We start from the raw sequence: 13,119 nt of genomic DNA on the forward strand, positions 1-13,119 counted from the left end.
ACGCTACGAGGTAGAAAATGAAATGGAGTTGTGCTCTACTCAGCTGAAGTAGCCAAGGAGCCACATCGGTTAACATGTACGGCTTAGTGGCCTCAGAAAACCGCAAGGTCACATAGCGATTTAGTCCACTTGGTGGTAAGCTGGTAGGAATAAGGTCAAACCCTGGATAATACTAAGAGCAGCAGAAGTCATGTTGGGCCTGTTAGAAACTATTAGGTTACTATTATAATTAAGTTTACTATTGAGAAATATTTTAGGATCATAATAGCATTGATTGATTGAAATATTGGTTATATCAGCTGGAATACTTGAGGTTGTAGGGCTATTGGTCCGAAGAGACCCACTCTCCAAAAGGGTAATTACCACAAAATACACTGCAGAATACGTAGCTTTCCTTTGCTTAGGAATAGAAAGTGACGTAAATGAACAAGTCAAATTACTCATGAGAGGAATAAAAGTTCATCTTGAGATATTAAAAGGATAACTTACTCAACCCACAATAAATCTCCTTACAGATCTATAAAGATTTGTAGAACAAGAATTTGAACACTTTAGGATATTTAAACCTATCATAGAGATGAAAACTAAATTGGTTAATGCAAAACCTAGTAGAAAAGAATTACAAGAAGTTATAGTTAAAATAGCAGAAGTAAAAACACAATAGAGTGTAGACAGAGATTGTCTTCTATGAGATATATGTGCTCTAATAGATAAAGACGAATTAAGTGAACTTGTTATCCAACATACCTCTGCGTTCATCACTATCTACCAATTGGAACGGCTACTTAAGATATTCTTCCAAAAATTAGAAGAGACAATATCTCAACTAAAATTCTTAAATGTCTGAACCCATAGGCATAGAATATACTTCTCTCTAACAAAGTGTTCATGTACACCATGAAACACAAGGAGAATACGAAGAACATCCTAACTTTATGCAGGATGGACAAAAATGGACAATCAGTATTCCATGGATTATTGAAATTTACAACAAAGACTGGATAGAGTTCAAGAAAAAATCCTTCATATTTCATAAGGAATTATTAGTCCAAATACAGGATACCGATTTCGGTACTTTCTGTTATAGACTTCTAAATTAATCAAACTTAGCAAAGCTAAAAAGATTCCAATACGTCCACTATGGACTAGTTAGTATAGGATTAGATCCCCTCATACGAATCAAGGCTATGTCTATGCATTTTTTAAGGAATGGTTGGGAAACATTTCTAGTAAAAATACATCTCTAGGGACCATTAGTGTTTTATGTTTCGTGAGAGAACAACATGAACTCCCAGCTTGCTGCAAATAATGTATAAAATCTATTTTTGTATAAAATGGCACATCTTCCAATATGCCTTCATCTTCCAACACTCCCCCTCATGTTGGTGCTCTCGTTCATGAGGCCCAACTGCCATAACATAAGTGAGAGTAGCATCACTTCAAGTCCATGATATTGCTCCATAATCCAGTCAAATAACTCATGTTGGATGTTTGGCATACTCCTATCTTCTGTAAGTAGTACTACTCCTATTAATGTAGGTAGTGGGTCTATATGCTGAAGGGAAAAAAAACCTCCTCCATCACCGTGTCCCTCCACAGGACAACGTCTCTCAAGTATTAGGGGTAATAAATGACATTAATGGGGGGAAGTGGGCTTATTTATCATGGTGTCCCAATCCGGACACCGACTTTCAAGGTGTCCCAACCGAGATATTTTTGAGAGTTAAAAACAAATGATGGTGTCCCAATCCGTGCACCAACTCTCATGGTGTCCCAACCGTGATATTTTTGAGAGTCAAATAAATTATGGTATGGGAAAAGGTATTGATGCGACCTCTTCTTTAAAAATAATGTCTTATCCAAGAGACACAATAGTAGCAGCTGGCATGGGCTTGGACTCATATAACACGACCAAAATAATCCTTGTAAAATTAACCCATGAAATAATCTAATGTAAATATTTGTAACAAATAATATGTTGACCAAGGAATAATCTATCAATTCTTCAAAATAATAATCCAGCCAGAAAATTACTGAGTCGTGCCGAAATATGTATAAACTTTGAAATGTATACTGAGATAGGAAAATAAGTCGACCATGTCTGAGTTGACCCGGACTAGGTTGACTCAGTCCGAGTTGGTCCGAGTTAACTCAAAATACTGGTGGAAAAGTGCTCGGGTTGCTGGTTTGACTCGGGAACATGGCTGGTCCGAGTTGGGCTGAAACAGGCGCGGACAGTGCTGAACTGGTGTTGATTAATTCTGGTTTCCTAAGTTAGGAAACATATAATTTTTCTACAGTGTCTTCTTCCCCGCACTGAAGAGATTAGAAATTTTCCATAAATAACCATCGAATGATCAGCAATTTTCAAAAATAAAAAATCCGCTAGAATAACTAGGAAGAACCAGCTGACAGCTTTTAGAATTTTTTCTTTCAATCCAGCTGTTAATGACCAGCAACCGCAACAGAGCTGGTGCAAGGAGAGAAATCAGTGAAGGACTATTCGAAATAGAGATTTCCAGCAGAGAACGTGCTTGTTGGAAGATAATAAGCAAAAAAAATGAAGGAAATTTCCTCTGATAATTGAGCAGCAAAAACACTAAGATTTAGCGGAGATTGGTGTCATCGTCTATGGCAACGGCAATGTCATCTTCGACCAAAGAGAACCTCAACATAGTGGCAACATTCTTCTTCTTCTTCTTCAGCAAATGCACCAAATAGAGCAGACTCAGAACCAGAAAAATTAAATTGTAATAGTCTTCTTCTTTTGCGGCCACGATTCCAAACAGTCTTTCAGTGTGACTCTGGCATACCTGAATAGTCATCTTCTTCGACAATGCTGGCTTCCAAACAGTTTTGAAAACCAGAGATGGCCGGATATTCATCCTCAAGAAATGACAAAAAATAGAAGAAGAACACGTCCACCACACAGAGGAAGTTACAGCCAGGCAATGTGATGGGCTCGAAGTCTCGGGCCATTAATATGGTAAGGCACTAGTTCATCGTCCTCCCAAAGCGGCAACCAGAAACTCCATCCAAAAAATAGATGGCAAGTCAGCACAGTGATTGCAAGTTAACTCGGGATAGATAGGATAGATAGCCAGAAGTCAGCCGAACAAATTAAGGAACCCAATACGACTCCCAATGGCATCAATGGCTTCAATGGCAGAGAGCAAGCCAGCCAAAGAATAAAAAAAATGTAACAACAATATGATGAAAAACTAAACAAAGTATGAGAAAAGAAAAAAATAATGGGTTTTTTTGTGTTGAATTTAGGATCCCTTTTTCAGTATTCCAAGCAAGGGAAGAGAGAAAGAAAAAAAGGAGAAAAGGGGAAGAAGGCTCTCGGGTAGAGCGAAGAAGAGAAGAGGAACACGGTGTGTGCCAAGCAAAGAGAGAGAGATTTACTCAAGAGAAAATTGTAGAACTTGATTAATTCCGAATTACAACACCTCTATTTATAGTAGAGGAAGTGATAGAGTCCTTATAAAATTAACCTTTAAATCTCCTCATTACATTCCAACTCTAACTCTCTAAGATAAGTCTATCTTGAAAGGATAACATAATCTAATAGAGTTCTAATATAAGTTGAACTATAACTTTTCTTCAATAACGTGGAAATAAGGGAGGAGGTGAGCTTGTGGCCTTATCATTGTGGGTTCCACATGATCTTCCAACTCATATTGATAAGATTCCAGCTCATGGTATCTTTGTGGGTCCCACTTGATCTTCAAGTCTTCTAACTCATTTTAGCTTGTGCTTCTTATCTTCTTAAGTCATGCTAGCTTGGATGAGGACTCTTCTTGGCATCCCATGTCCTCATGGTGGGTCCCACCAACTCATGCATCATGGTAGGTCCCACATTGTAACACACCCCCTCAAGTTGGGGGTGAGAAAATATCGTAGATGCCTAGCTTGCTACAGATGGTAGACATAATCTTGTGAGTGACCAGCTTGGTGAGAATATCAGCAACTTGACTTTGAGATGATATATGCTTTAGAGATAAAAGACCCGCTTGGAATTTTTCTCGTATAAAATGGCACTCCACTTCAATATACTTTGTTCTTTCATGGAAGATTAGATTCGATGTAATGTGTATAGCTGTTTGATTATCACAATATAGATCCATCGGAGCTTCTTTGTAGAATCCAAATTTAGTGAGAATAGAACTTATCCATAGGAGTTCACTAACAGTGTGCCATGGCTCTGTATTTTGTTTCTGCACTAGACCGCGCTACTATATTTTGCTTCATACTTCTCCATGTAACCAAACTCCTTCCAACCATCGTACATAATCATGAAGTAATTTCCTATCATCCAGGGATCCAGCCCAGTATGCATCTGAGAATCCGTCGATGTTGAAGTGACCATGATTTTTATAGAGAAGCCCTCTTCCTAAAGCTCCTTTCAGATATCGTAATATCCTTTCAAGTGCTTGCCAATGACTAAGTTGTGGTTTGTGCATGTATTGACTCACCACTCTTACTGCATATGATATATCTGGACTTGTTACACATAGGTAAATAAGTGTTCCCACTAGTCTCTGATATTTCCCGATATCTACATCTTTTCCAGTACCTACACATAATTTTGTATTTGAGTCCATAGGAATGTTAGCTGGTTTGCATCCCAGCATTCCTGTTTCCACTAGTAGATAAAAGGCATACTTCCTTTGGGATAGCACAACCCCATGTCTGGATTGTAATACTTCAATACCCAGAAAATATTTGAGTAGTCCAAGATCCATGTTCTTGAATTTAGCACATATTTTTTCTTTTGTTTCCTTGATGCCCTCAGAATCACTACCAGTTAAAATGAAATCATCAACATATACTGCCATAATTACATTGCCTCTAGGTGTGTTTTTAATAAAAATTGAGTGATCACCAGAGCATCTATAAAATCCTGCCCGTATGAGGGCTTGACTAAAATTCTAAAACCATGCACGAGGGGACTGTTTTAGACCTTACATAGATTTTTTTAGTCGACATACTAACTCCCCCTCAACCACATACCCATGTGGTTGTTGCATATATATTTATTCTTTGATATCCCCATTCAGAAAGTCATTTTTCACATCAAGTTGATATACCTACCAGGAAGAGTTAGCTGCTAGAGATAATAACACATGTACCAAGTTCATTTTTGCCACTGGAGAGAAGGTTTCCTCATAATCAATTCCATAACATTGTGTATAACCCTTAGCCACGAGGCGAACCTTCAGTTGACCCACAGACCCATCGGGATTGTGTTTCACAGTAAACACATTTGCAACTGACATGTGTCTTATCTAATGGAAGTGGGACTAGAGCCCATGTCTGATTTTCATATAGGGCTTGCATTTATTCATCCATTGCTGCCTTCCACCCTTGATATTTGAGAGCCTCTTGATAGGACTGTGGTACATATATGGAAGAAATAGCAGAGAGCAATTGACACCATGCAGGGGACAGATGATGATGAGACACAAAATTTGATATGGGATGAGACAGAAGGTATGGTGCCTGATATGGGTTCTTTTCTTTGTGCAATAGGACGAGTATCATATTGTGGGAAAAAAAAACAACTGGAGAAGATGGACTTACCTCGGTGGGATCCATAAACTCAGCAGGTATGGTGTCAACCGGTGTTTCTGGGGGACTGAGATGTTTCTGTGGCACGGGGCACAACCGGTCGAGGAGAACTTGGTACTGAAGATAAACCTAGAGGTGCATTGTCAGAATAGTATGGAGTCTTCAAAAAATGTGACATCCCTAGACACAAGTAAACGTTGAAGAGTGGGATTCTAGTAAACATAACCCTTTTGTGTACGAGAGTATCCTAGAAAGATACACTTGGTAGATTTAGGATCAAGTTTACTGAGTTTTGCGGAGGAAATATGGACAAAACATTGATACCCGAAGAATTTCAAGGGCAGTGAAAATGGATCATCATTTGGTAATAATTTAGAGTAAGGAGGTTTATTACCAAGAATGGAGAATGGTAGACCGTTTATAAGAAAGCATGCGGTCTGGATTGCTTGAGGCCAATAAAAGTATGGAACTTTCATGGCATATAATAAACCTCAAGCTACCTCAAGAATATGATGATTTTTTCGTTCGGTTACACCATTTTGTTGAGGAGAGTAGGCACATGATGTTTGATGGATAATGTCATTTTCTTGACAAAAAGAGTCAAGTTCTTTGGAAATGTATTCCTTGGCATTATCAGAAAAAAATATTTTTGTGTTCTGACCAAACTGAGTGAGTACCATAGCATGAAAAGACCTAAAAATCAATAGTATTTTGGAACGCTCCTTAAATAGAAACAACCAAGTGGTACGAGTGAAATCATCAATAAATGTAATAAAATATCTTACTTGAGAAATATTTTAGACGCTCAAGAGTCCACATACATCAATATGAATTAATGAAAATGGTGTAATACTTTTGACTTATGGATGAGGTGAGTATGTACTCCTTTGATGTTTACTCAGTTGACAAACTTCACAATGAAACTCGGACCTGACTTTAAGAGTAGGAAACATATAATGAAGAGATTTTGAAGAAGGATGTCCCAACCGGTTGTGCCATAACACTATCTCATTTTCACTGGTGGAAACAACGTTTATTTTTTGCACATCAGGGTAGTATAGCCCCCCTTTTTCACGGCCTCAACCAATCACCTACTTCGTTATAAGATCCTGAAATATTGTTGAACTTAGGATCCCTTTTCCATAATTCCAAGCAAGAGAAAGAAGAAAGAAAAAAGAAGAAAATGGAAGAAGAGCTATCGGGTCAAGAGAAAAAAAATAAAAGAGAAAGGACAGATTGCGCCAAGCAAAGAGAGAGAGAGAGAGAGAGAGAGAGAGAGAGAGTAACTTTAGATTGAGAAGTGTAACTTGATGAATTCTAAATTACAACACTTCTATTTATAGTAGAGGAAGAGGTAGAGTCCTTATACAATTTTCCTTTCAATCCTAATTACATTCCAACTCTAACTCTCTAAGATAAGTCTATTCAAACTAATCTACTAGAAGACTGATATGAGTTGAACTAGAACTCTTTTTTCATTCACGTGAATTTAGGGAGGAGGAGAACTCGTGGCCTTATCCTTGTGGGTCCCTCATGATATTTCAGCTCATCTTGATAAGGTTGCCAGCTCGGGAGATATTTTTGGTTCCCACTTGATCTTCAAGTTTTCTAACTCAATTCAGCTTGTGCTTCTTAATTCCTTACATCATGCTTTCTTGGGTGAGGAATCTTCTTGGTCTCCCACATCCTCATGGTCGATCCCACCAGCTCGAGCACCATGATAGTCCCACATTGTAACACTCCCCCTCAAGCAGGGGGTGAGAACACATCATAAATGCCTAGCTTGCTGCATATGGTAGACATAATTTTGTGAGTAACTTGCTTGGTGAGAATATTTGCAACTTGACTTTGTGATGATATATGCTTCAGAGATAAGAAACCAGCTTGGAACTTTTCTTGTATAAAACGGCAATCCACTTCAATATGTTGTGTTCTTTCATGGAAGACTGGGTTCGATGTAATGTGTATTGCTGCTTGATTGACATAGTATAGATCTATTGGAGCTTCTTTGTAGAATCCCACTTTAGTGAGAAGAGAACTTATCCATATGAGTTCACTAACAGTGTGTGTCATGGCCCTATATTCTGCTTCTGCACTAGATCGTGCTACTACATTTTGCTTCTTGCTTTTCCATGTAACCAAATTTTCTCCAACCATCATACAAAATCTCGAAGTAGATTTTCTATCATCCGGGGATATAGCCCAGTCTGCATCTAAGAATCCTTCGATGTTGAAGTGACCACGGTTTTTATAGAGAAGCCCCCTTCCTGGAGCTCCTTTTAGATATCATAATATTCTTTCAAGTGTTTGCCAATGACTAAGCTGTGGCTTGTGTATGTGTTAAATTTGGGTCGAAGGCCGTATCCCAAAATGACTAGCCACTTAGGAAACCTTTTCTCCCAGCTAATAAATGCAAGATCTTTTTTACTCACTAATGTATGTGGGACTATCCTTTTAACACTCTCCCTCACGTGTAGGTACGTGGATAATTTGGGTAGAGGCCCCTCACGTTGTGGTACGTGGATAATTTTGGGTGGATGCCCATATATGAGAACCTTACTCCGATACCATGTTGAAACTAGTGCGCTAAAAGGCTCAAACCTTCTTGTTAGGTGGCAATAAATTTTTGAAAGAACTGCTTTCAGAGAACAATGAGAAGGCTCTCACAATTTCAGCAACTACTCTTCGACGCCCCTTTGCAGAACGGCCACACAGCACTACCAAGAACCATGAAGCCTTTTCAGACAGTTTATCTCTCCACTCATCTGCTGTTTCAGCAGTTTTATCATATGATAATGGAAGCAGCTGATGTAATACATGGTGCAACAACCCACCAGTTACAGCTGGCCCATCTCCTTGTTTGGATCCCCGCAAATGAGACATCTCTGAGTCACGTCTTAGGACAACCCCAACAGCATGTACATACACGAGAAGTATATCACTCATCGATTTGAGTACGAAAGTCACCTTTGCAAGTACAGCGGATCTCTCTTAAAGGCTACTACATTCTGCCTTTTTGTCTCACCAACTTTTGATTTGCCTCTCTTTCATGGCAGGTTCATCAACCTCCATAGGTGTTAAAGAGCTAGTAGACTCTTCTTGTTTTCTTGGCGATGAGTGACTTACAATGATTTCTAGAAGCTGGTATATTACTTGAGTAAGACTAGCCGGTATTTTCTTGCGACTTCTTGAACACTTGACGGGCCCATCATTCGGCTTATTTTCTGTCATACGGACGCACTCATTTGATGCAACCCCAACTTCAGTGACGGAGGCTTTTGATTTTTCCTTCTCTTTATCTTTTTCCTTTGATAGGACAATGTTCATTCTACCCCCTGAAGAATCCAACTGGCAAACTTCAGCTGCAGCTTTCATGAAAACTGCTGGATCTCTTGAGATAACAGGGGCGATTGATGTCAAAAATGTCCTAGGTGAAAGACGGGACCCATGGCGACTAAGGACGCCAGTTAATGTTTGCCGTATCTCCAACTCCATGGCAGAACTCCATGGTAGTCTGTAATGTTTGAGGATCTTCAGGAAGGTGACGGATAATAGCAGAAGCAACACTGTCATATCCAGGAAAAAAGCAACTCCTTGGGAGACTAAAAAGAGCTGCCAAACCACCATTTTCAAGAAAAACATGGCTATAGCATGTGTTTTTGTTAAACGTGCACATAATTGCAAAACAGCCTGCATTACCAGGAACATGTTGTTTTATTAAATCACAACAAACCTCCAGAACTCGATGACTTTCCTCAAGAGTCAGATAGCCAGTTGACTTGCCAATATCTTCTCAAAACCATCAATAGACCCCTTCTCCCCGCCATCAGAAGCAGATTTTGTCTCCTTTATTGGAAGAGATAGAGCAGCATCTTCACCAGAGGAATCTGCCCGGGACCCTGAATTACCTTCAGTGTTTTCAAAAGGAACTTTGGGTTTTGACTGCAACATATTATCCAGAATCAGCAGAAGAGCACTTATACATTTAGGTACTGAAGCTTCCTCCCTAGAGTCAGTCCTTCCCCGGAAGTTAAGTAAGATGTCTATTACTGCAGAGACTATTTCATTTTGTGCAGCAATTTCTCTTGTATTACTATCCTCACTGAGAAGCAAAGCAAGTATATGCGATATTGTACATAATGCTCCAGTATCTTTGGAAAAATCCGACGGGCAAAGTTTTAGTTGCTGTATAAGATATGATGCCACTCTAGGACGATCTTCGCCTTTCTTTCGATTGCAAAGAGTTACAAGCAAATCAGTCAGTAGGAATGCCATAGAATGACTACTCAGGAATAGTTTCATGGATGCAGCAAGGATATCATCAATAGGGGGTGGCTCTGCCCCACGTTCCTCGGTTGGAACATCCTTTGTCCGGTCACTGCTGTCCTCTTTAGAGGCTTCAGTTGAATTTCCAAGAGACAAGGCAAGCGCTCGAGCAAGTTCATCATCCTCTTGCACAGGATCTTCAGCATGACTAAACAACCATTCCATAGCCATCTCAACACTGTTTGACTCAACCCTCCTCAAAGCTTCTTCAGCTCTTGCCCTGGTAAAACCCATTTCAACTATAGTAGCAATTGTCGTTTCATCAGGCGGAGGGCCAATATAGCGTTGGCTTGTTCCCCCAGCCATACCATTTCGACTCCTCTTCACATCTCCTACTCCAGAGTATATATGAGTAACAATAGAAACCATGGAAGCAATGAAATTTGGGCTACAATTTGGAAATAGAGGGTAGTTCCACACAGGAAGTATTAAATCCAGAACCTGAGACTGCAACATGCAAACAAAAACCTCTGGGTCTCGAGGGACAGAAAATAACCCAATGGATAAACCTGCAGCTGGCTGAACAAGTAGCTGAGTCTGAGATGAAGAAGTTGGCGACAAAAGCAAAGCAGAATTAACAAAATATTCCAAGAGGCGGCAGTAGCTTTGCAGAGTATCAAGTAACCACAGACTGTGAGACAACTTGTTTCCTTCAGTGGCCTTTCCTTAATCTATTCCAGTGGCAGGAATAGAGTAAGGCAATGTCCATAGCAACTGGCTCGTCGCCTCAAATGTAGTCAGAAGCTCCTTGAACGTCCCATGCACATAAAAATTATTCACCAAAGCTGTGTTGCATGAACGACGTCGGTTATCAAATATTAAGGCCACCATGTCATCCACAACTTTCCCAAGATACCTGCATTTGACTGAAAGTGACATCTCAAGACCAGCAGAGGTGGCAGACTGCCCTGATAACTAAGAGCCTCGTGAAAAATCTTAGCCAGAGCAGATGCAAGGCTTTTGGAGGCAGAACTCAATGAACCCGAGTCAGCTCTTCTACGGTTTGGAGTGGCAAAGCCTTTGACCAGGGTAGCATGGAAGGAGCGCACAGCAAAAGCAAGTTTACTTAAAGTTTCTGAGACAAGTGCATCAGGACTCTTCTTCTTAACATCTTTGACCAGGGAGACTTCAGAAGCGTTTGTGGTACCTTCTGAATCCATCTGTGATAGCTCCATATACCGTGCAATCCTACCACCACGAGTCCGTGTCAAACCATGTCTTGCATGGCGATGCACACCATCCCCAGAACGCACAATTAACAAAAACTCAATGTTCAGCATTCCAGTGAGGTGCAGTACCGTTTCTTACTGCAAGAGGGTTCAAGTACCTAACATATGGTACAAGGTTCCCATCATCATCACTTTCTCTGCCAGCCACATTGGAGGCAGAAGGATCAGATGTCGCAGTTTCTGCATCAATATCCTGTTTTTCATCTACCTTTGCATCACTACATAAAGAGATTTGCCAAAGGATTTCCTTATATGCCTTACCTAAATCCTTCAGAACATCAGCATCTGTAGAACCCAACTCAGAAACCATCGTAGTTGTGCCCTTCAATAAAAAGTTGGCCAATGAAAGAAGCCCCTCCAGACTAGAGAGGCACTTTAAAAGTTTTATTCTCTTGACTGCTTCGAGCTCAGCCAGCCGATTGCCACTCACAAAAGTAAGATATTCATTTGTCAACTTCAGATGCTCTCTAAGAAAAGCACAAACACAACGTGCAAGAGTAGCAGAATGCTGAGGCGAAAAATTTTTAAAGGCAACTGATATGCTCTGGCCAATGGAAACAGAAAGAGGCAATAACTGCAACGTAAATAACTGCAACACTGCCTCACTGCCGTTCTTCTCAATGAAAACACGGCAAGTATCAGCATTCTGAAGGACTGTTTCCAGGAGGCGTGCAGCATTGCTAATACATTCTGGAAGGAAAGACTCAACGTTCCCAGCTAAGGCATCAGGATTATCAATCATTTGCTCAGAATTTCCATTCTAGATGAATCATTATCATCCACTCCAACCATGTTTTTCTCTTCTGAATCAGTTTCCATAGGAACAGGAACAGAAGACGAGCCAGGCACATCTGTTGAAGAGGGAGGAGCTTCAATACAGGTCCCAATCTTTGAAATGGTTTGCAAGATCTCGATCAGCATGTCAACTCCATGACCCCGTAAGGAAGATGCATGACCCATGAGTTCATCCAGTCCAGTTGATAATGAAGCAACCCTATGGATCTTTATACAAGGACTGGCCCGGTCGATACAAACAAATATTCCAACACTCCGCCGCACGGGAAAAACCCGTGGACAAACTCACCGGAAAAACCCAGGACAAATTCACCAAAAATACCTGGGATAAATTCTGTGGGAGCGGGACTTGAACTCGGGACCAACCAGTTCTGATACCATGTTAAATTTAGGTCGAAGGCCGTATCCCAAAATGACTAGCCACTTAGGAAACCTTTTCTCCCAGCTAATAAATACAAGATCTTTCTACTCACTAATGTATGTGAGACTATCCTTTTAACAACATGTATTGACTTACCACACTTACTGCATATGAAATATCTAGCCTTGTTACACATAGGTAAATAAGCCGCCCCACTAGTCTTTAATATTTTCCAATATCTACATCTTCTCCAATGCCTCCACATAGTTTTGTATTTGAGTCTATAGGAGTGTTTATTGGTTTGCAACCCATCATTCTTGTATCCTCTAGTCGATCAAGGGCATACTTTCTTTGGGATAGCACAATCCCATGTCTGGATTGTAATACTTCAATACCCAATTTTGAGTAATCCAAGATCTTTCGTCTTGAATTCAGCACATATTTTCTTCTTTGTTTTCTGGATGCCCTCGGAATCAACCACTTACAATAATATCATCAACATATACAACCAGAATCACTTTACCTCTTGGTGTATTTTCAATAAATACTGAGTGATCTCTAGAGCATCTGTGAAATCTGGCCCATATAGAGATTTCTCAAACCATGCTCGAGGGGACTGCTTTAGACCATATAGAGATTTTTTTAGGCGGCATACTGACTCCCCCTCAACCACATACCCAGGTGGTTATTGCATTTAAATTTCTTCTTTAATATCACCATTAAGAAATGCATTTTTTACATCAATTTGATATATCGGCCATGATGAATTGGCTGCTAGAGATAATAATATACGTACCATGTTCATTTTTGCTACTAGAGAGAAGGTTTCTTCAT

At 40.0% G+C, this 13,119-nt stretch overlaps 1 pseudogene; it reads right to left on the reverse strand.

Annotated features, from left to right (window-relative positions):
- Positions 1-8,130: 8,130 nt before the first annotated feature.
- Positions 8,131-12,455, reverse strand: LOC137959454 (E3 ubiquitin-protein ligase UPL1-like; annotated as a pseudogene).
- Between the last annotated feature and the right edge of the window lie 664 nt (positions 12,456-13,119).

This window comes from Aristolochia californica, unplaced genomic scaffold (assembly GCF_029961685.1).
Source record: "Aristolochia californica isolate CCGP_79_NKW_82.1479 unplaced genomic scaffold, dmAriCali1.0.hap1 SCAF_3, whole genome shotgun sequence".
NCBI lineage: Eukaryota > Viridiplantae > Streptophyta > Magnoliopsida > Piperales > Aristolochiaceae > Aristolochia > Aristolochia californica.